The sequence below is a fragment of the Ictidomys tridecemlineatus genome, chromosome X (genome assembly GCF_052094955.1).
Source record: "Ictidomys tridecemlineatus isolate mIctTri1 chromosome X, mIctTri1.hap1, whole genome shotgun sequence".
Classification (NCBI taxonomy): Eukaryota; Metazoa; Chordata; class Mammalia; order Rodentia; family Sciuridae; genus Ictidomys; species Ictidomys tridecemlineatus.
This window is the reverse complement of record NC_135493.1, coordinates 87,515,778-87,539,228: the sequence shown is the minus strand read 5'-3', so window position 1 is coordinate 87,539,228 and position 23,451 is coordinate 87,515,778. Positions and strand designations below refer to the sequence as shown.

The following is a 23,451-nucleotide window of genomic DNA, read 5'->3' as shown; positions in this document are numbered from 1 at the left end:
TCTGGAGGCTGTTATTGTGGCTGTTTTGTTTGGTCTGATCTGAAGCCCAGCTGAGACACAACAGGCTCTAGCACGAACAGATACATTTGGGACCCTATCTAAAGGCTGATTCTTCCCAAAGGCACAACATTATTAATTGGCCAGCCTATCAATGGATGCTCTTTCCTGTAGGTTTGTTTAGAGACAATGCTGCTAGTCATAAAGTTTGCCGATTCCTGGCTTGGACATTCAGTGGGGCGAGTGCAAGGCTGTGCCAGGACCTCCAGAGACTGGGACATGCACAAGCACAGTGCCACCCATAGACGCCAGCGCTGAGCCAGGGTGCGGGTGAGCCCGGGCAGGGGGCATCCTCAAAGTGCTCCTTTATTTAGACTATGCTCCAGGGCAGTGTTTCCTAATGTCCCCACACACCTAGCGCGTACACACAGTGCAGCCTACACACACAGCCCCACTGTGTTCATGGCCTGCTTACTTTCCTTTCCATCGCTCTAGGCAAATTAGCAGCCTTGTTAACCCTCCCAGGACTCAGTTCTTGGGACCTTCAGAAGAAAAAGGCAGGAACACGCACATCAGGAAACCCGAGTTCCAGCCCACTCGGTCGCGCGGGCCATCCACACTAAGGACGTTCAGCTCCCCTGCCCCGGCGGGCTGGAGGGCGGGGAGCCGGCAGTGAAGAGGAGGACCGAAGAGGGGGCTGCTTGAATGAAACAATGTAACAATTGATGTGAGGCCTCGCCTCGCCCCCCCTCCCCGGCGATCCTATAGGCGAGGTCCCAGTGACCGCCCCGCCCCATCGCCCCGTTTTCTGGTCCATTATGCGCTATCCCTCCGCCTCTCCTTCTTTCTTTTCTTTTCTTTCTTTTTTCCCCTTCTCCTTTTTCCCCCTCTCTCCCCCTTTCTCCAGCTCCGTGTCATTTCCTCCTTGCGCTCGGGCAGCGAGCGAGCGTCTCCAGCCGGGAGAGTAGGCGGAGCGGGGCGGTGCGGGGTGGCGCAGCGCTGGAGGGCGATGGTGGCGGAGCTGCTGGGGGCGGAGACCAAGTAGCCCCCGCGGAAAAGGAGCCCGGCGGCGCCTGAGGCGAGCCGAGGATGGAGAACCGGCCTGGGTCCTTCCAGTACGTCCCTGTGCAGCTGCAAGGGGGCGCGCCCTGGGGCTTCACCCTTAAGGGGGGTCTGGAACACTGCGAGCCGCTCACGGTGTCTAAGGTAAGGCTGCGGCTCTGCCCGAATGGCGTCCAACTTTGAATGGGCAAGTGGATGCGCAGCTCCGCGGGATGGGCCCTCCGATCTGCTGTGAGACTTGGCCCCGAGTCCGGGTGAAAGCCCATCCGAGGGGCGTGAGCAGCACGGAGGAGTCGTGCCAGCGGCCCAGGCGCAGACATCCCCTAAGAGTGGCCAGAGCAAGGAGGAGAGCACTGGTGGCCTGGAGCTAGAGGCTTGCGCACAGACACACTCCGGGGGCGCTGGAGCAGCTTTTGCTCTCCAGCAAACGTCGGGGAGGTTACTCCCCCGGTTTGGGCTGGAGGAAGTGGAGGCTGTTGGGGGTTTCTTCTTGGAGGCCCTTTTGCCCCTGCGGGACAGCGAGGGGCTGCAGGCACAGACAGTGCAGCTTGGCAGCTCTCTTGGCTCCCTCGCCGGCCGCCCCACCAAGGCAGGTTGCAGGGCCAGGCGTCCGGTGTGGCAACGGAGATGAGGCATGGGTGGCTTTCGTCAGCTTCACTTCCCACAGCCGGACGCGCAGATCCATTCAGCTCTTGGGGCGTTGCTGCCGCCGCTTGGGCTCGGCCTGTCCCTCACTCCAGAGTCCTGTCCCAGCGCCGGCGAGATTTCCTGCACGTTGAGAAGTGTGGAGGAAACTTTTGCGCCATGGAGCGCAGCTGTGCTGGAGCTGCTGCCGCCGCTGCCGCCAGGGTTTGTTTGTTTTAGGAGGCAGTGATCTGCTGGAAGCCAAGTTGCAGCGGAGGACAGGAGAGAGTAGCTCTCCTGAGTGCTTGAGGAACCCCAAAGCAAGCCGCCCCGAGTAGGAGTGAGGGTAGTGGGTGGGAGCAGCGGGGGCTGTTACTGGGAACAGTAACTTGTAGGACCACTCGCCCTGAGGCACTAGATTGTCAAGTGAAGGAACCTCAGGAACTTGATCTGATTCTTGTTGTTGTTTTGGTTTCTGTTAAATATTCAAATCTCTTAAATACTCAAATAGCTCTCCTCCTTCCAAACCACTCACATTACAATTGAGATTGTAGATGTGGCTTCTCAGCGGGGATCAGTGTAGCTAAAGATTTTTTTGTGGGGGAGGGCTTTTTCATGTTGTTTTCTCAGCAGGGGTTTGGTGAATAGGACTCCCCAACACACATGCACACCTATATACCATGTCCACTGTTGTAGCCTTCCATGGAGCTGCTGGCTAACTTGTGATGTGGGGGTCCTTCAGGCCTTGGGGCAACCCTGGAGTTTGCTCTAGGTGGTACCAGTCAGCTTGAGCAGTCTGAGGTATGCTGAGACAACATTCTGGAGCATGGACAAGGACCCCTGGGATCTTTAGCTTCCCCAAACTAGCCCAGATCTTCATCCCCATTCCTTCATAATTGTCATGTATTTCTAACCAGCCTGAAATGCCTTTGTCACCAACCATCATGCTCTTTCATTCTCCTTCCATCCTTCTTTGAAGTAAGACAGTTTAAAAAAAAATAACACACACGTCTCAAAGAACCCACTTAGGAGAGGGGAATCCTAGCCTTCAGGAATTTCTTCTAATCACTAGTCTCCCCTCTCTTTCCACCAAGGGCACAATGGGATATGCAGCCCTCTCTAGGCTGGCAGTTCCTCCCTTTCTTTCCTCCTCCCTCTACCCACAGAATTTCCACAGACTACCTGTCTTGGAAAGGTCATTTTTCCGTTCTTCCCAGGGCTGACCCAACCTGAGGGGCAGCCTAAGTGTGTGATCTGGCTGGGGGATTATTTGAGGATAGATGAGGGTTTTCTTGGCCAAGCTGTTGAGGAAGTGCCTCATATGTTGAGACACAGGGTATTTTTAATGATTGCTTTCTGCTGAATGTAGGGTTGACCCCTATTATGTGAAGACTCATTATTACATGGATTAGTATATCCAGGAGGTAAAATCATTTCTCCCATTCTTCCCAAAATAACCTGACTTTTGTAAGTAAAAGCTTTTACTATAAGTAAGAGCTAGCTGTAACTGGCCCTAGAATTATAGAAAAGGGTAAAGTATTTTTTCAGTGCAATGGTTGCCTGTAAATTTTTCTTGGCAAGACACTCTGTGGCATATTTCATGAATCCCATTTCCATTTTCCACTTTAGTTTTGTTCTCCTTTATGCTCCAGAACAATATAGCTTTCTCCCTGAAAATAGCCTTCTTAGTCTGCACATACTGATGGGAATGGACTGGAAGGGAATACAAATAGAAATGGATTGGCAGATTGAAAACTTGACTTCTAATCCTTGCTCTGTCGCTCTATAATTCTGAAATCCTGGGCCTAAGCAGCCCCAGGTCTAAAGTGAAATTCAAATGGGTGGCCTTAAATGATACCCCCATAGTCTAATAGCCAAACTTATTATGCTAGCTCTGGTCCTCTTTTCCCCAGAAGTACTTCCCAGGAGTGAGGAAGATGACTTGTTTCATTTGCATACAGTGTTACTATTTGCAATCTGATTCCAGGTCCTTGTTTCCTTGGTCTCTTAGAGCCACAGTGTAGAGAGTCAGGGATTGAGGCTGCCTAGATCTATGACTCAGTGAATCAATGGCAGGCTCCAAGTCCATTTGTTTTCTTCACCTCAGAGAGTCTCTTGATTCTTCTGGTAGGACTGAAGTATATGAGGGAGCTTGGGGTAAAAACATTCAGGGTTACATCCATCCCATCAGCCTCCCAGCCCAGTGATGCTTTCCATGTCTTCCTAGGTGAGGACTGAGATGTGGGTATACCATGATGGAGTCTGGGCTCAGGGGAGAGGAGAGGACTATTTTGGTGACTCCATATCACTTGGGTCATACAGAGACAGATGATGCAAGAACCATGGTGGAAAATGTCAGCAAATCTACTTTGGTGTATGAGGAAAAATACAAAATGATTTGGGTCTGGCACAGCGTGTCATCCTTGAGATAGAGACATCTGGGGAGTAGGGATTTGAGAAAAGGTGATTAGTTAGAGAAGGCATGGGGTGTGCGTACTCATATTTGTCATGGAAGAACTTTTGGACCAGGAAATGATCATGTTGGGGGAATCATCAGTTCCCACTAGCTCCTATGATTTCCCTAAATGTGGGGCATTCTGCTGCCTGATTTATGGAGACTTGTATAGTCTCCTGAAAAATCAAGATACAAAGAAATGAAATGTTAAAAGTATAATAGTGATTATCCTAAGTGTTAAGGGTTGGCATTATGAATTTTCCATGTGTTGCATTTCTAGTGAGATCATGCTAATGAGTATGAGAAATATGACACACAAAGGAATTGGGCCCATGCCCTGGGCATTAATAATTCATTTGGTTAGTATTATATACTACCTCATTAACTCAGGGAGCCTGTCTGGATGAAATAGAGATACTCTACTAATCATGTTTTTGTTACCCAGGGTTCCTCCTCTACAGGGTAGACAGTCATCCATGAAGTTGACTCCCTGCATTGGAATAAAGATACTCCTTGGAGGATGGCTGAACTTTGCAAGGTTCTGAAACCAATGGTTCTACATCATATAGGACCTCTCTGAGGCCTCAGGTAGTATCCTCCGGTGGTGTGTGTATGTATGTGAGTGTGAATGAGAGACAGACAGACGGATGGATGGATGGATGGATGGATGGATGGACAGAGTAGCTGAATTGTAGTATGGGGTCCCAATATTCATTTCAAGTTCTTAGGAATGTGTCCTGAGGTTGACTGAGGGTGGTGAAAAGAAAGTGTAGAAACCAGGATGGGGATGCAGGGAAAAGACAAGGAGGAGAATTGGGGAGGACAGAAGAAGGGCCCACCCTCCACATTTGTCATTGTCCTGGCCCATTTTTGGTAGGTGTCTCCACCTGGCACAGTGAAGCAAGTGGGAGCTAGTTATTGCCCTGGAACAAAATTGGGTGGGTAGGGGAGTAGCCAGGAGGGGAAAAAAGATTCACCTCCCTCCACCGAATATGCACTGATGTCCCTGAAGTTGCTGTATCATTTTACATACTCAACATCCAAGTTTCTGTTTGCAGAGTGATGGTGAGCATATCTTCACCATCTTTATTATCACAGATGATGTGAAAACGAATTAGGCAAACCCTAATATTTTTTGCTGCCCTTAGCCCAGGACAATGGCAGGCCATGTTCTTTAAGCTGTTTTTAAGCCCTGTTCCCTTCCCCACTCTGACCTTATTTCTAGAAGTTCCCAAAGAGGCTTCAGAAGAGAACCTGAACTATCAGATTGAGACTGCCTCGTGGCTAGTAGTACATTTGGTGGCGATTTCACATTCTTGTTGGATTCAGAGATGGTATTCTGTGAGCAGTGATTGTGCCTTTGAGACCTTCTTAGCTGTGTAACAGACCAGGCACAGCCCCAGACCAGGGCCTGACACTCACAAAGGGAACTTCATGGGATGTACTTCTCAGAAGCTTAATCCAGCCTGGTAGATGAATCCCCTCATCATCTTTGCCTCTAGAATCAGAAAAGATGTCAACTGCTTCAGTTCCTCAATTGTTGCCTTCTCCTAGAAAGTAGAGAGCATGGGGGCATGGGATAGAAATCCATTCAGAGAGACATAGAATGTCAGAACAGTGGGTGGTATGTTTGGCTAACCCTTAGGTACCTACCACTTTAGGCCCCATTGACCTGTTATGCATAATGCACCTGGCACCCTGTTGAGATCCCCAATTTTCTCCCTGAAGTGAAAGAGGTCAAGGTTGGTTTTCCCTCTCCAAAACCTAGGACAAAGAAAATAATTCAACTCCAAATGGAAGACACTTGAGCATTGTCCCTTAAAATAATTAAAATGATTTCTCTTCTTCCTCTTTCCAACCCCTTCCCCAGGATTTTTTTTAAAGAGAAAGGAGACACTTGAACTTGAGATTGGTAGCTCTGGAGTGATTGACTGGAGGGAACATCATGGTTTTTATAGTTTGGCTTCTTCAGAACCACAGGGGAAAAGATGCTGACCCATATCTGAAAGTTAATAAAGAACCACAGAAATTCCATGAAAGGGCTGTTCTCAGTGCCTGCCCTTCACCCCCAAATGCCAAAGGACACACCTAACTCACACTCGTGCTATTCTTGGTGGAGAATCTCAGAGTGAGGAGAGCTTTTCCAGGGTTACCTAGTTTAAGACTGTTTCTGGAACCTGTGCTATAGTGTTCGAAGCCTGTTCTCCAGTGGTCATAGGGGAACTTGCTCCCTTCTAAGCATGTCCATTTCGTTGTTGGAAAGCCTTGGCTGTGGGTGACATCCTTAGATTGAACTGAAGCCATTTTCTCTCTGTCTGTCATTCATGGTCCAAGCTTCACCTTTTGGAATCACACAGAACAAAGACACTTTCACTCTTTTAGGACAGTCCTTGAGAGAACTAAAAACAAGTGTGTAGAGAATCAGATGTGACTGTGTTACTATTACTGTCCTTGATGGAGTCTGCCTGCAAACGGGATATTCTGTCAAGGTATAGATAGGTAACAGTGGACATGCTTGAAAACGAGGTGTCTGCTGTCCTTGGGAGGACTTGCCTGCAAATGGGATGTTCTGCCAAGTGGGCTAGGAGGGCGCTGAGAAAAATTTTATTATCTGTTCCTAACAAAGAGCAGAGCTCAACATACTCCAGGCTGAGAATGGATTAGCCATAAGAAGCGGGTCACTTCTGATTAGAAAGTAAAACTTCTGTGTGCTATGTTTAATTAGCTGAAAGACCTGATTTATTGATGTTGGAAGGCTGCCTTCTTTGTTCAGAATACTATAAAAAGATTGCTTGTACACAATAAAGGACTTTTTTTTCTGCTGCTGCTTCGCTTGCTCTGCTTCTTCTTTTTCTTTCTTTTCCCATGCTGACCTGCAAGTGAATTACTGCAACACAAGTGTGACCTTTCAAGTATGACCTTTTCAAAAGCATTGTTAAGCTTGCAAGTGTGATTTCACAGCCAGTGGTGATATCCTCACCACACTAAAATAGGGACGAAATGGAGATTTACTTTATGAATTCATTTGCTGCAAATCTGGCTGGGAAATATTGCTTTAGAACTGAGGCATCTGCAAGTTTGGAATGATTATCTGACCAAAACCCTAGCACTACTGTCTTCTATACTTTCTCTCTCTCTTTCTCTCTCTTTCCTCTATTACCATGTATGTCTCCTTCCTCTCAGAGGAAGGTTTAAAGTAGAGATCTCTTCAGATCTGAGAAACAACGCTGAGCTAAAGCCGTATTTCAAAAGGAAAAGAGAATCCATCACTTCAGTCACAACTTACCCCATTCAACATTCCAGTGTTGCAGTGAGCTGCTTCACCACTATCACTAAAAGACCCGACAAGAACAATTTTAGAGGAGGAAAAGTTTATTTGGGGGCTCCCGGTTTCAGAGGCCTTGATCTACAGAGAGCCAGCTGTGTTCCAGCTGTGTTCCTCAGAGCTCAAGGACAGCTGAATATCACCATGAAAGTGTGGCAGAATGAGGCGGCTCAAGACATCACACCAGAAAGCAGAGGAGAGTGAGCTCTGCTCATCAAGGACCAAATAGATATCCCAAAGGCATGCCCCAGGGACCCACCTCCTCTGGCACCGCCTACCAGCCTATGGTTGTCATTCAGTTAACCCCTAAGGCTTGAGCCACATCCCCAGCCCCAACCCACTCATTTTATCATCACTTGTTTAAATACCATCTCAACGAGGCCTTGATCACCAATATTTTGTTTGCTGGAAAGTCTATTAAAAACCACATGCCCCTTAGCAATTGAGAGATTTAATCCAAACTGTTGTGCTGACACCCAGTGGCCAAAGGGTAGGAAGAGTTCCCAACTTGCGCTCCCCCTCCTGGTAAAGGTCAAGAGCAAAGACTACAAAACCAGTCATCTCAGGAAAAGGTCTTCTCTCTCCTTTACAAACATCTGAGTAAGTATTTCCATGTTAATTTACATATTATTCATCTAACCTTCCTCCTCCACTGAATCCACAAGTCTGGGGTTGTAATAGTGCTGGGGATTTAACATAACTCTTTAATATTTTGATGTTCCAGAATACTTTTAAAACTTTGCATTCTAACTCATGCTTAACACACCCTCAGGATTGGGGCACTCGCTAGCCAGGCGTGTATTTGCTTTCTTAAGTTATTCCACACTCCCATCTTACAATAATCTTTCCAAGAGGCCCACCCATACACCTGCTCCACCCTGCCTGAAAAGGGACCCAACCCAAACTCTGGCAGGCTGTCTAGTGAGGGACTGCCCTTTCCTTTCAGACCTTGACCTCACAAGTTTCCTGAAGCAGCGTGGGGTTGCTGAGGCTCAGAGCCAGGAAGGGTCGGCTCAGAACTTTTCAGGGAAAGGAATGACTCATACATCCTGTGTGACTGAACCTGTCATCTGCTTCTGGATCCTTTCCAGAGTCCCTAAGACACCAGTATGCTTCCTAGTCGGCCTGGGATATGTGCCTAATTGTAGGCATCCTCCTTTTCAGCCTCATGTCATCAGTGGGAACTTGACTTGGTCTGCTTTGTGCTGCAGATAGGAAAGGAATCTGGCGCCTCCTCAGGGCCTCCGACCCCACCTCTCACCAGCCTCATATCCTGCCATTCCCTGCAGAGCTCTCTAGACTCAGCCACAAATAGGACATTCCTCCCTCTAGGCCTTTGCACACGTTGTTCCTTAAACCTAAGTCAGGTGTCTCTCCACTCTTCTCATGTCTCCCTTCTTAATAGGCCTCAGCTCAAATGTTACATGTTCAAAGATACCTTCGCATAACCCCACGGAAATAGATGACTTCGTTGCTATTCTCAATCATAACCTATTTCATCATTTGACAGCATTTGCCACAATTTGTAACTTAATTGTTTGCACGTTTATCTCCCCACCAGAACACATGCTCCAAGACAGTAGCTTTGCCTGTCTTAATCACATTTGTGTGCTCAACCCTCAGTAGGTGTTGAATAAATATTTGTTGAATGGGGCTGGGGTTGTGGCTCAGCGGTAGAGCACTCACCTCACAAGTGTGGGACCCTGGGTTCGATCCTCAGCACCACATAAAAATAATTAAGTGAAATAAAGTTATTGTGTCCAACTAAACTAAAAAATAAATATTAAAAAAATTTGTTGAATGAATTTCCTCCCACACCAAGTTATTTTCTCTTTCCTAAATCAGGATGAACTTCTCTGCCAATGTAATCTTCTTACTTCTCCTTTCCTAAGTTCCAGCTTAAATATTACCTTCTCAATGAGGCCTTCCAACATTCTCTCTGCTTCCCTTTCCCTGCTCCAAACAGTGAGCCATTTGTGTGTGTGTGTGTAGCTGGTTATTGAACCCAGGGCATTGTGCATGTGAGGCAAGCACTCTACTAACAGCACTATATCCCCAGCCCTGAGCCATTTCTTCTCTGGAGTCCTGGGATCTCAATTGCTTATCCTCTTCTAAGTGCTTGTAACATCATGTGATTTTTTTAAACTATCAATACTATTTTACCAGGACCTCCTAGAAATCAGGGAAGTAGTTATTTGCCTGCATATACTCAACCCAGATATAATGCGTAGTGCTCAGTTAAAATCTGTTGGGAATTCAGCACAGCATGGCGATTCAAGGCACAGGCTCTGGGGCCTGAGAGCCTAGGTTTGACCCCTGACTGTAACAATTACTAGCTGTGTGACATTGGTGAAGTCACTGAGCCTCAGTTTCTTCATCTATAAAATGTTTATGTTAATAAGTACCAACCTCATCTGGTAATGGCAAGGATTAAGGGTGATAGTTTTGTACAGCATCTTCTGCAATGCCTGACACACAAAAAGCCCATGGTAAGAGATAACTAGGAGAGTATTGGTTGTTTTGCTTGGGAGGAGAGTGGGAATCCTGTCCATTGTCATTGGAGACTAGTGAAAAACCCCAGATTAATCTCATCAGGTTCTCAAGAGTTCCTTGAAGTTGATGGCTGCCTACATTCCCTGGAGAACCCTGCACACCTGCTGCTGTCCTGGAAGAGTGTCTAATGCAGATGTTCAAAGCAGAATTAAGCATGATGGGGACAAAGAAAATCTCAAAGCATATTTAATGCCAAAATCTCAAAGTAGCACCATGGCCCAAATAGGAGAATTTCCTGGCCACTTGGGATACTGCATTTATAGATTTAAAAAGTTATAGACAGATTTTAGGATCAGACTTGAGCTCAAATTCCGTCTCTGCCACCCACTGTGTGACATTTGCCAGTTGCTTTCTCTCTCCATGCCATAGTTCTCTTCTCTCTAAAATGGTCAATTGCCCCACAACTACAAGTGGTACTGGCTGTCATTAATTAAATACTGTCACAGATGCTCGCCTATCCTCAGGTGTTAGCTTTTCTCAACCTTTCTGAGGGCTTATAAGTCTCCCCAACACAGCATCCTGTACTATTTGCCTTCTAAGAGCAAGCCACCACATAAACAGCCCTCCACAAAAATGCAGCTCAATTACAGTCTTCAGAGATAACAAACAATAAGATTATTATGAAGGAAAGTGGCTAACACATTACTCAGTTGTTGTGGGGAATGGAAAGATTTTTCAGAAGGCCCCAAGCTAATCTGTTCTGAAGCTGGGGCCCTAAAGGAAAATAGGCTCGGAGCCAGCTTTCCTGAGCTTGCCGTCCTTTCAAAACCAGGGCAGGGTGGTACATATCTGGAATCCCAGTGACTCAAGAGGCAGAGGCAGGAGGATCACAAGTTTGAGGCCAGCCCCAGCCACTTAGCAAGATCCTCAGCAAATTAGTGAAACCTAGTCTCAAAATTTTAAAAATAAGCCAGGTGTGGTAGTGCATGCCTATCATTGCAGCAGCTCCAGAGCCTGGGGCTGGAGAACTGCAAGTTCAAAGCCAGCTTCAGCAACTTAGCAAGGCCCTAAGGAACTCAGTGAGACCCCGCCCTAAATAAAGTATGAAAAAGGGCTGGGGATGTGGTCAGTGGTTAGACACCCCTAGGATCAATCCCCAGTACCAAAAAATTAATTAATTAATTAATTTTAAAATAAATAAAAAGGGCTGGGGCTAGGCATGGTGGTGCATGCTTGTAAACCCAGCAGTTAGGGAGGCTGAAGCAGGAGGATGTAAAGTTCAAAGCCAGCAATGGCAAGATGCTAAGCAACTCATGAGACCCTGTCTCTAAATAAAATACAAAATAGGGCTGGGGATGTGGCTCAGTGGTTGAGTGCCCCTGAGTTCAATCCCTGGTACACACCAACCCCCCCTAAAGGGCTGCAGACTGATTTGGCTGTAAAACACCCTGGGATTCAATCTCAAGCACACACACACACAAAAAAAAAAAAAAAAAAGAAAAGAAAAGAAAGAAAGAATAAGAAATGAAGCCATGCCTATGTGCATCAGGCAATGAGGCCTGACATTAAACTCACAGATTTCTTGTTCTCTACAGTCTTTTGCCCTTTTCCTAACTCTGGGTGGAATAGGGACATGAGAACTACCCCTTCTAGGCCTCACCAGCCTCACCATGGTGGCTCGATGGTGTCATCTTCCTAGGCTGTCCATGGGGGTCAGCTGAACACTGGTCCAACTCCAGCATGTACTGTAGCCCATGCCCTTGGAGCTGTGGCTGCCTCTGCTGCTTGCCTTGTGCTTCTTCTATCAGCTCCTGAAACAGTGGCAAGGTAGGGGTTTCTGTGGGCAGGGGGGTGACAGAGGGATGGTCTCCCTTTTCCATTGGACCCCATGCTCCACTGAAAGCACCAGTCCCCAAAGAAGTATTCTAAGAGTGCTGGGGAGGACCATCTTCAAAGGCTTGTTGTTCAGCCAAGAGGTCTAACCCAACCCTGAAGAATGTCACTCTGATCCCTTTGTTTCTTTTTTTTTATTGGTTGTTCAAAACATTACAAAGCTCATGACATATCATCTTTCATACATTTGAGTCAAGTGAGTTATGAACTCCCATTTTTACCCCAAACATAAATTGCAGAATCACATCAGTTACACATTCACATTTTTACATAATGCCATATTAGTGACTGTTGTATTCTGCTGCCTTTCCTATCCCCTACTATCCCCCTCCCCTCCCCTCCCATCTTCCCTCTCTACCTCATCTGTTGTTCAGTTCTCTCCCTTGTTCCCCCCCCTTTCCCCTCACAACCTCTTATATGTGATTTCAAATAACGTTGAGGATTTCCTTCCGTTTCCATGCAATTTCCCTTCTCTCTCCCTTTCCCTCCCACCACTCGTCTCTGTTTAATGTTAATCTTTTCCTCATGCTCTTCCTCCCTGCTCAGTTCTTAGTTGCTCTCCTTAAATCAAAGAAGACATTTGGCATTTGTTTTTTAAGGATTGGCTAGCTTCACTTAGCATAATCTGCTCTAATGCCATCCATTTCCCTGCAAATTCCATGATTTTGTCATTTTTTAGTGCTGTGAAATACTCCATTGTGTATAAATGCCACATTTTTTTATCCATTCATCTATTGAAGGGCATCTAGGTTGGTTTCACAGTCTTGCTATTGTGAATTGTGCTGCTATGATCATTGATGTGGCAGTATCCCTATAGTATGCTCTTTTAAGGTCTTCAGGGAATAGTCCGAGAAGGGCGATAGCTGGGTCAAATGGTGGTTCTATTCCCAGCTTTCCCAGGAATCTCCAAACTGCTTTCCAAATTGGCCGCACCAATTTGCAGTCCCACCAGCAATGTACAAGTGTACCCTTTTCTCCACATCCTCGCCAGCACTTGTTGTTGTTTGACTTCATAATGGCTGCCAATCTTACTGGAGTGAGATGGTATCTTAGGGTGGTTTTGATTTGCATTTCTCTGACTGCTAGAGATGGTGAGCATTTTTTCATGTACTTGTTGATTGATTGTATGTCCTCCTCTGAGAAGTGTCTGTTCAGGTCCTTGGCCCATTTGTTGATTGGGTTATTTGTTATCTTATTGTCTAATTTTTTGAGTTCTTTGTATACTCTGGATATTAAGGCTCTATCTGAAGTGTGAGGAGTAGAAATTTGTTTCCAGGATGTAGGCTCCCTATTTACCTCTCTTATTGTTTCTTTTGCTGAGAAAAAACTTTTTAGTTTAAGTAAGTCCCATTTGTTGATTCTTGTTATTAACTCTTGTGCTATGGGTGTCCTATTAAGGAATTTGGAGCCCGACCCCACAATATGTAGATCGGAGCCAACTTTTTCTTCTATCAGACGCAGAGTCTCTGATTTGATATCAAGCTCCTTGATCCATTTAGAGTTAACTTTTGTGCATGTCGAGAGGAAGGGATTCAGTTTCATTTTGTTGCATATGGATTTCCAGTTTTCCCAACACCATTTGTTGAAGATGCTATCCTTCCTCCAATGCATGCTTTTAGCCCCTTTATCAAATATAAGAAAGTTGTAATTTTGTGGATTGGTCTCTGTGTCCTCTATTCTGTACCATTGGTTCACCTTCCTGTTTTGGTACCAGTACCGTGCTGATTTTGTTACTATTGCTCTGTAGTACAGTTTGAAATCTGGTATCGCTATACCTCCAGATTCACACTTCCTGCTTAGAATTGCTTTTGCTATTCTGGGTCTTTTGTTTTTCCATATGAATTTCATGATTGCTTTATCTATTTCTACAAGAAATTCCGTTGGGATTTTGATTGGCATCACATTAAACGTGTAGAGAACTTAGGGTAATATCGCCATTTTGATGATGTTAGTTCTGCCTATCCATGAACAGGGTACATTTTTCCATCTTCTAAGATCTTCTTCTATCTCTCTCTTTAGGGTTCTGTAGTTTTCATTGTATAAATCTTTCACCTCCTTTGTTAGGTTGATTCCCAAGTATTTTATTTTTTGGGGGGATATTGTGAATGGAGTGGTTTTCCTCATTTCCATTTCAGAAGTTTTTGTTGCTGATATACAGGAATGCCTTTGATTTATGCGTGTTGATTTTATATCCTGCCACTTTGCTGAATTCATTTATTAACTCTAGCAGTTTCTTTGTAGACCCTTTTGGGTCTGTTAGATATATTATCATATCCACAAATAGTGATAATTTAAGTTCTTCTTTTCCTATTTTTATGCCTTTAATTTCTTTTGTCTGTCTAATTGCTCTGGCTAGTATTTCAAGAACTAAATTGAATAGAAGTGGTGAGAGAGGGCATCCCTGTCTAGTTCCAGATTTTAGAAGGAATGCCTTCAGTTTTTCTCCGTTTAGAATGATGCTAGCCTGAGGCTTAGCATATACAGCTTTTACAATGTTGAGGGAAGTTCCTGTTATCCCTAGTTTTTCTAGTGTTTTGAACATAAAGGGATGCTGTACTTTGTCGAATGCTTTTTCTGCATCTATCGAGATGATCATATGGTTCTTATCTTTAAGTCTATTGATGTGGTGAATAACATTTATTGATTTCCGTATATTGAACCATCCTTGAATCCCAGGGATGAATCCTACTTGATCATGGTGTACAATTTTTTTGATATGCTTTTGTATTCAATTCACCAGGATTTTATTGAGAATTTTTGCATCTAAGTTCATTAGAGATATTGGTCTGTAGTTTTCTTTCTTTAAAGTGTCTTTGTCTGGTTTCGGGATCAGGGTGATGTTGGCCTCATAGAATGAATTTGGAAGAGCTTCTTTTTCTATTTCTTGAAATAGCTTGAAAAGTATTGGTATTAATTCTTCTTTGAAGGTTTTGTAAAACTCTGCTGTATACCCATCTGGTCCAGGGCTTTTCTTGGTTGGTAGTCTTTTGATGGCCTCTTCTATTTCTTCCTTTGTAATTGGTCTGTTTAAATTGTGTATATCCTCCTGACTCAACCTGGGCAGATCATATGACTTAAGAAATTTATCGATATCTTCACTATCTTCTATTTTATTGGAATATGGTGTTTCAAAATACTTTCTAATTATCTTCTGTATTTCTATAGTGTCTGTTGTGATATTACCTTTTTCATCCCATATGTTAGTAATTTGAGTTCTCTCTCTTCTTCTCTTCATTAGCATGGCTAAGGGTCTGTCGATCTTATTTATTTTTTCAAAGAACCAACTTTTAGTTTTATCAATTTTTTCAATGTTTTTTTTTTTGTTTCAATTTTGTTGATTTCTGCTCTGATTTTAATTATTTCTTGTCTTCTACCACATTTGCTGTTGTTTTGCTCTTCCTTTTCTAGGATTTTAAGATGTAGTGTGAGTTCATTTATTTGTTGGTTTTTTCTTTTTTTGAGGAATGAACTCCAGGAAATGAATTTCCCTCTTAAAACTGCTTTCATTGTGTCCCATAGATTCCAGTATGTTGTGTCTGTATTGTCATTTATGAATTTTTTTTATTTCCTCCTTTATGTCTTCTGTAACCCATTCATCATTCAGTAACATATTATTCATTTTCCAGGTGATGCAGGATTTTTCCTTCCTTCTTTTATCATTGATTTCCAGTTTCTATATATGTTGGTTAAGTCTAGGTTATTGATTGTGTTATTGAGTTCTATAGTTTCTTTATTCAGCTTTTGTCTAGAGGATCTCTCTAATGGCAAGAGTGGTGTGTTGAAGTCACCCATAATTATTGTGTTGTGGTCTATTTGACTCTTGAACTTGAGGAGATTTTTTTTTTTAATGAATGTTGCAGCACCATTGTTTGGTGCATACAAATTGATAATTGTTATGTCTTGATGGTGGATGGTTCCTTTTAACAGTATATAGAGTCCTTCTTTATCCTTTTTGATTAACTTAGTTTTGAAGTTGATTTTATTCGATATGAGTATGGCCACTCCTGCTTGCTTCCGAGGGCCATGTGAGTGGTATGATTTTTCCCAACCTTTCACCTTCAGCCTGTGTATGTCTTTTCCTATCATATGAGTCTCCTGAAGGCAGAATATTGTTGGATTTGTTTTTTTAATCCAGGTTACTAGCCTATGTCTATTGATTGGCGAAATTAAGCCATTAACATTTAAGGTTACAATTGAAATATGGTTTGTACTTCCAGTCATGTTTATTTATTTATTTATTTTAGTTTGGCTAGTTTTTCCTCTTTGGTTATTTTTCTCCCCCTTTACTGAGATACCTCCCACTGTTAATTTTGGGCGCTATTTTTTAATTCCTCTTCTTGTAGTATTTTTCTCAAAATGCTTTGCAGTGCTGGTTTTCTGGCTGCGAATTCTTTTAGCTTTTGTTTATCGTGAAATATTTTAATTTCATTGTCAAATCTGAAGCTTAATTTTGTGGGATACAGTATTCTTGGTTGGAATCCATTATTTTTCAGCGTTTGAAATACGTTGTTCCAGGATCTTCTCGCTTTCAAAGTCTGTGATGAAAAATCAGTCGTTAACCTAATTGGTTTACCCCTGAATGTAATCTGCCTCCTTTCTCTCAAAGCTTTTAATATTCTCTCCTTGTTCTGTATGTTGGCTATCTTCATAATTATATGTCTTGGAGTTGGTCCATAAGCGGTTTTGGATGTTTGGGGTCCTGTAGGCTTCCAGGATTTGGCAATCCATTCCATCTTTCATCTCTGGGAAGTTTTCTAGGATTATTTCATTTAATAGGTTGTCCATTCCTTTGGTTTGAATCTCTATGCCTTCTTCTATCCCAATGACTCTCAATTTTGGTTTTTTATGAGATCCCATATCACTTGGATAGATTTCTCGTGAGATTTAAGCATCTTTTCTGTGTTGACTATATTCTTTTCAAGTTGATAAACTTTGTCTTCATTATCTGATGTTCTGACTTCTACTTGATATTTGTAATATTCTTGTTAGAGTTTTTAATTTGGTTTATGGTTTCCTGCATTTCTAGGATTACTGTTTTTTTTTTTTGAAATCTCTATCTCCTGGTAAAGCTCGTTCTTTGCAGTTTGAATTTGCTTGTTTAATTCGTTTTCAAAATATACTTTCATTGCTTGGACTTGCTGTCTCATTTCTTCTCTAATATTCCGTTCCATCTGAGTTAGGTATGCCTTGAGTTCTTTCCCTGTCCATATTTCTGATGCTTCTAGGTCCTCCTGTAGATTTAAGTTGTCCTGCATTGTTTGTAATCCTTTTTTCCCTTGTTTTTTCATGTTGTTCACGTTACTTTCCAGCTCTGTTTGACTGCTGTGTAACTGCTTTCTCCTATAAATTTGTTTTGGCTTTGTATATCTCTGTTGTCTCTCCTTTGTGGTGGGAGATTATGCCTAGAAATGTTGGGCTTTATTGTACTTTAAAGCTGATTCATTCAATTCATAAAAGGCTTCCGGGTTCTGTATGCATATAGTGATTTGTTGTTTGTTCTTAGGACTTTATGTTTAAGTTAGGTGCTATGATGGTATGAGGGTTAGTATGTCTTGGCTACTTTAGAAGATGCTCTACTGAAGGGGGATACTAACAGGCGATTGGATCAGGGTGTTGGTAGTAGCTAGGTATTTAGGAGCCCTATAGACAGCCTTGAGACACTCACCTATTTGCATTTAGACAATTACAAGTAATGGAAGATGTAATGCTTGGGATGAAAGTTGGGGGGTAGGGGAAGGAAGGTGCTCTTAAAAAGAAAGAAGGAGAGAGAGATAGATTAGAGGAGAATGAACAGAACAATAAAACTTGAAATGGGAAAGAAAGAAAGAAGGAAAAGGGGAGAAAGGAACAGAGAGAGAAGAAGAAAAAAAATTGAAGTCTTAGAGATCCATTTTCTTCTCTTCCAGTAGGCAGAGCTGTGCCCTCCGAGTGGAGCTTCTGCCCTCTATGTGCCGATAGCAATCCCTCTAAGGCGGCTCCTGGGAGTCTCTCAGTCTTGTCAGTCCAGAGCCCTTTCGCTTCTCCGGCCCCTCCTCCCCTTCCTCCTGTCAGCCAGCCAGCCAGGTCCTGTTCACCAGAAGCAATTCTCCAGAGATCTAGTTACACTTGCAGCCCCACTGCGTGTCCAATTTAAGCCCCAGTGCTGTGTTAAACTGGTGGCTAAGACCTTGGGAGTCGCCGCTAGTGATATGGGGGGTTGGGGGTCGGGAATCCCCTCTGCTTCCCTACAGACATGCCCCCTAAGAGATCCCTGAGATTTCCTGGCTGTTTGTATCTGGATGGGGTGGGAGTCACATACCTGCTAAAGTGGATTCTGCTGGGAAGGAATTCTGTTGGCCGAACTCCGATGACGTCACCTCTGCCATGGCAGGCCCCAGGCTCCTTGCCAGAGTGTCTGAAGGGAGGGGTGGGACTGGTCCCTCCCGGTTGGCCTCAGCTCCCGGCTCGCTATTTCATGAAGGCTTGACTAAAGACCTCTTCCTGCCAAGCTGCGTCTCGGAGGCTAGCCACCCAGTCATGTTAGCTGTGGGCGGGCGGATGGGCGGCCGAGCTGACCGTGGCTGGCGGATCTGGACCTCTGCATCTTGTGGTGGGGACTCACTCGTCTGGGGCAAACTGTCACTTCCAAAAATCCTAGTAGCTCCCGGCTGGTCTCTCTTCAGTGGAATTTTGCTAGGAGATTCTCTGCTGGTAGAATCTATGCGTCTTTCCGACCCCATCACTGAGGGGGTATTGAAAGCGCTGCCTGTCCACCCGCTGCCATGTTGGATTTGATCCCTTTGTTTCACTCAAGGAACCACATCCAGGCTCCAGGACCAAGGATGGGACAAGGATTAAAAGAAAGGCAGGCCCTATATTGCTTCCCAAGACGACCTCCTAGGCCAAAGTCAGTCTCCTAACTTGACCTCTCAGCATCAAAATGAGCAGAAAGAGGAGGTGGGGCAAGGCAGCATGCCCATCCCACTCTCTTTTTAAGAGGCCAAAGTCAAGGAGCAGGACGGCCTCCCTCACCCATCCAGAAGGAGAAAGAAAGGAAAAGGGACCTGCTGTGCCTCACAGCTGTGGTAAAGGCCATCCCTCAATCAGACCTTAAAGGGCCAGAGTCCTCCTGCTTCCCTCTCACTCCCATGCCTCTAAAGGCAACATTTCCCAAAAGTGCCCTCTGCTGACTCAAAGAGAAAATATCTGAGATGACTGTTAAGAATGCACACTCCTGGGTCCAGACTCAAATGTGGACACTCTAGCGGGAGTAGGTTGAGTGAGTTTTCTGAGGATTTTCTAGGGCTACTCCAATGTGGAAATCACTGTGAGTACGGCTGCTGGGGCTTAAAGAAGATGACTTCCCAGGGGTTCTCAATCCTGACTGTAAACTGGAATCACCAGGGGAGCTTCAACTATTCTGGATGTTTGGTATCATCCCAAGCCATCCTGACATAATGGGCCCAAGGTGTTACCGGGGATTTTGGATTGTTTTCTAAATTTGCAGGTGATTTGAGAACTCCAACTTTGAATTTTCTGGTTTACCATGAGAAGTGTTGAAGGGGTGCTGTATTTTGTCGAATGCTTTTTCTGCATCTATTGAGATGATCATATGGTTCTTATCTTTAAGCCCATTGATGTGATGAATTACATTTATTGATTTCTGTATGTTGAACCAATCTTGCATCCCTGGGATGAACCCCACTTGATTGTGGTGCACCATCTTTTTGATATGTTTTTGTACTCAAACTTTTCAACTTGCCAGAATTTTATTGAGAATTTTTGCATCTATGTTCATTAGAGACATTGGTCTGAAGTTTTCTTTCTTTGATGGTTTTGAAATCAGGGTGATATTGGCCTCATAGAATGAGTTTGGAAGTGCTCCCTCTTTTTCTATTTCCTGAAATAAATTGAAGAGTATTGGTATTAGTTCTTCTTTAACCATCTTGTAGAACTCATCCAGTCCTGGGCTTTTCTTGGTAGGATCTGATGGCATCTTGTATTTAATTTCTTGAAATTGATCTATTTCAATTATGTATACCATTGTGATTCAATTTAGGCAAATCATATGACTCTAGAAATTTGTCAATGCCTTTGATGTTTTCTATTTTATTGGAGTACAAGTTTTCAAATTAATTGCTAATTATGTTCTGTATTTTTGTAGTGTCCATTGTGATATTTCCTTTTTCATCACATATGTTAGTAATTTGAGTTTTTATGTCTCCTTCTCTTCATTAGCGTGGCTAAAGTTTTGTCAATTTTATTTATTTTTTTTAAAGAACCAACTTTTTGTTTTGTCAATTTTTTTCAATTGTTTCTTTTGTTTCAGTCTCATTGATTTCAGCTCTGATTGTAATTATTTCCTGTCTTCTATTGCTTTTGTTTCTGATTTTTTCTTCTTTTTCTAGGGCTTTAAGATGTAACATTAAGTCATTTATTTGTTGACTTTTTCTTCTTTTAAGGAATAAACTTCATGCAATGAACTTTCCTCTTAGTACTGCCATCATAGTGTCCCAGAGACTTTGATACATTGTATCTGTGTTCTCATTCACCTCTAAGAATTTTTAATCACCTCCTTGATGTCTTTTGCAACCCACTGTTAATTCACTAGTGTATTATTTAGTCTCCAGTTGTTGGAAGAGCTTTTATTTTTTATTTTATCATTGGTTTCTAATTTCATTCCATATCACCTGGTAGAATGCAGGGTAGTATTTCTACTTTTTATATTTGGTAAGGTTACTTTGTGGCATAATATATGATGTATTTTAGAGAAGGATCCATGTGATGCTGAGAAGAAAGTGTATTCATTCATTGAAGAATGAAATACTTTATATATGTCAATTAAGTCTAAGTTATTGATTGTTCTATTGAGCTCTATAGTTTCTTTTTTTAGATTTTGTTTGGAAGATCTATCTAGTGGTGAAAGAGGTGTGTTAAAGTCACCCAGAATTATTGTGTTGTCTATTTGACTCTTGAACTTGAGAAGAGTTTGTTTGATGAGTGTAGACGCTCCATTGTTTGGGGAATATTAATTTATTATTGTTATGTCTTGTTGATGAATGATTCCTGTAAGCAGTATGAAATGTCCTTCTTTATCCCTTTTGATTATCTTTGATTTGAAGTCTACTTTGTTTGATATGAGGAGAGAAACCCCTGCTTGCTTCCACAGTCCATGTGAGTGGTATGATTTTTCCCAACCTTTTACCTTGAATGTGTGGATGTACTTCCCTGTAAGAGGAGTCTCTTGGAGTTAGCATATTGTTGGGTCTTTTTAAAAAAATCTAATCTGCCAGTCTATGTCTTTTGATTGATGAGTTTAGGCCATTAACATTCAGGGTTATTATTGAAAATGATTTGTATTCCCAGCCATTTTTGTTTATTTTTGGTATTTAACTTGACTTGGTTTCTCCTTTGATTAGCTTTTCCTTTAGTCTAATACCTCCCTCTGCTGATTTTCGTTATTGTTTTTCAATTCCTCTTCATGGAATATTTTGTAGTGCAGGCTTTTGAGTTGTAAATCTTTTAACTTTTGTTTATTATGGAAGGTTTTTGTTTCATCATTAGATATAAAGCTTAATTTCGCTGGATATAAGATTCTTGGTTGGCATTCATTTTCTTTCAGAGCTTGATATATGTTGTTGTAGGATGTTCTAGATTTCAGAGTCTGGGTTGAAAAATATGCACATGATATAATTGGTTTCCCCCTGTATGTAATCTGATTCCTTTCTCTCATGGCTTTTAATATTCTCTCCTTATTCTGTATATTAGACATTTTCATTATAATGTGATGTGGTATGGATCTGTTGTAATTTTGTACATTTGTTGTCCTGTAAGCCTCTTGAATTTGGTTTTCCAATTCATTCTTCATGTTTGGAAAATTTTCTAATATTATTTCATTGAATATATTACTCATTCCTTTGGTTTGGAATTCTATGCCTTCCTCTATCCCGATAACTCTTAAATTTGTCATATTTCTTGAATGTTCTGCTCATGGTTTCACATCATTTACACTGTGTGGTCTATGTTCTTTTCAAGATTAAATATTTTGTCTTCATTGTCTGAGGTCTTATCTTCCAAGTGATCTAATCTGTTTATAATGCTTTCAACAGAGCTTTTAATTTGGTTTATTGTTTCTTTAATTTCAAGGATTTCTTTTTTTCTTTTTAGAATCTCTATCTCCCTATTTTGCTTCCTGTATTTATTTATGTAGCTCTTTGTCAAAATGATCTTTTGCTCTCTGTATTAGCTCTTTTATATCATCTTTAATTCACAGAACATTTTATTATGTACATCCTGAACTCCTTCTCTGTCATTTCTTCTGCTGTGCTGGCCATGGACTCTAATAATGTGGTATCTTGGTTTGTTTGGGCACTTTCTTCCCTTGTCTTTTCATATTGCTTATGTGTCTTCCCTTCTATCACTGTGGATCTGAGGTGTCACCGTTTTTACCCTATAGGATTATAGTCCCCTGTAGGGTTTCAATACCTCTCCTTTGAGGTGAAAGACAATGTTAATATATCACAATATAAACACCTTAAAAACAAACGTTTGCTATTAAGACTTTTACAGTTTGGTTACAACGTACAGAAATGGTGAATTCAATTAGTATCTACAGTATGCTCAGAAGGTTTGTAAAAGGGTTTACAGTTTCTGATGGTGGACAAAGAACCAGGGGGTGAGGAGTAGGATGATCTGCTGAGCAAATAGGAGGTGAGGATATAGAGTTATTATATCTTAGGAAGAGTGAAAGAGAAATCTAAAGAGGAAGATTAGTAGCAGGAGAAGAGAGAGGAAGTAACTTTGGGTAGAGAAGTATGTGGGAAGACAGTAGAGTATGGAAAACAAACACACATATATATTAAGAAAAATAAAAAGACTAAATTAGTAGAAATTGGTGGAAAAAAGAAAAAAGAGACAACAAACAAACAAAAAAGAACATACAACACAACTGTAATATACTATTCAGATGTCCCTGTCCTCAGAATCCTAATTCATGCAAAGTACTTGGTTTCACACATGTTGGGGAAGTGAGGTTGGGAGAATAGAGGGAGAAGAAAAAAAACTCTTAGTGCAGAGACAGGGATTGATTTGGTTGGAGATCAGTAACTTTCCTGCTTCCCTTCTCATCCAATAGGTGGGGTCATCTGTTGTTAGCTGTATCTCCACCCTTAGGATGGTGAAGGTAACCAGGGTGTCACTGTGCTGGGCTAGTGGCTGCTGGGGAGACGGGGGAGTTAGAAACTGAGTACCTGGCCAGCCGGAGTTCTAAACTTGGAGTTGCCCCCACTGAAGATGGTGATGAAGGTAGCCCAAGTTGAAGGTGCCTGCTTTCAGTAGTGGGGTGTTGGGTCGAGTGGGGGGAGCCCGGCGATGGTGTTGGACGATGAGTTCAGAGACAAGTGTGTGTGGCTGCTGGCTGACTTCAGAGCCTGCGTGACGTTCTCAGGTGCAGGCAGGTGACTATGTGTAGGGGCCTATCTGCGTTGCTACAGAGTCCCAAGATGGCGGTGACCGTGGAGCCCCATGTTGGTAGATGGGGGTCCACACGGGAGTGGCAGCTGGAGTTCCTGCGTGTGGGAAGCTGCCTAGTGTCCTGTGTGGGAGCAGCATCCTTGATTTCTGC

The 23,451-nt window shown here is 42.9% G+C and overlaps 1 long non-coding RNA gene across 1 annotated transcript in view; it reads left to right on the top strand.

The window, feature by feature from the left end:
- Nucleotides 1-567: 567 nt before the first annotated feature.
- Nucleotides 568-23,451, top strand: part of LOC144371764 (uncharacterized) — a 28,415-nt gene continuing 5,531 nt past the window's right edge. The window contains exon 1 of the long non-coding RNA XR_013431867.1: nucleotides 568-1,203. This is a non-coding gene — a long non-coding RNA (uncharacterized LOC144371764). The remainder of the gene's footprint in view (nucleotides 1,204-23,451) is intronic.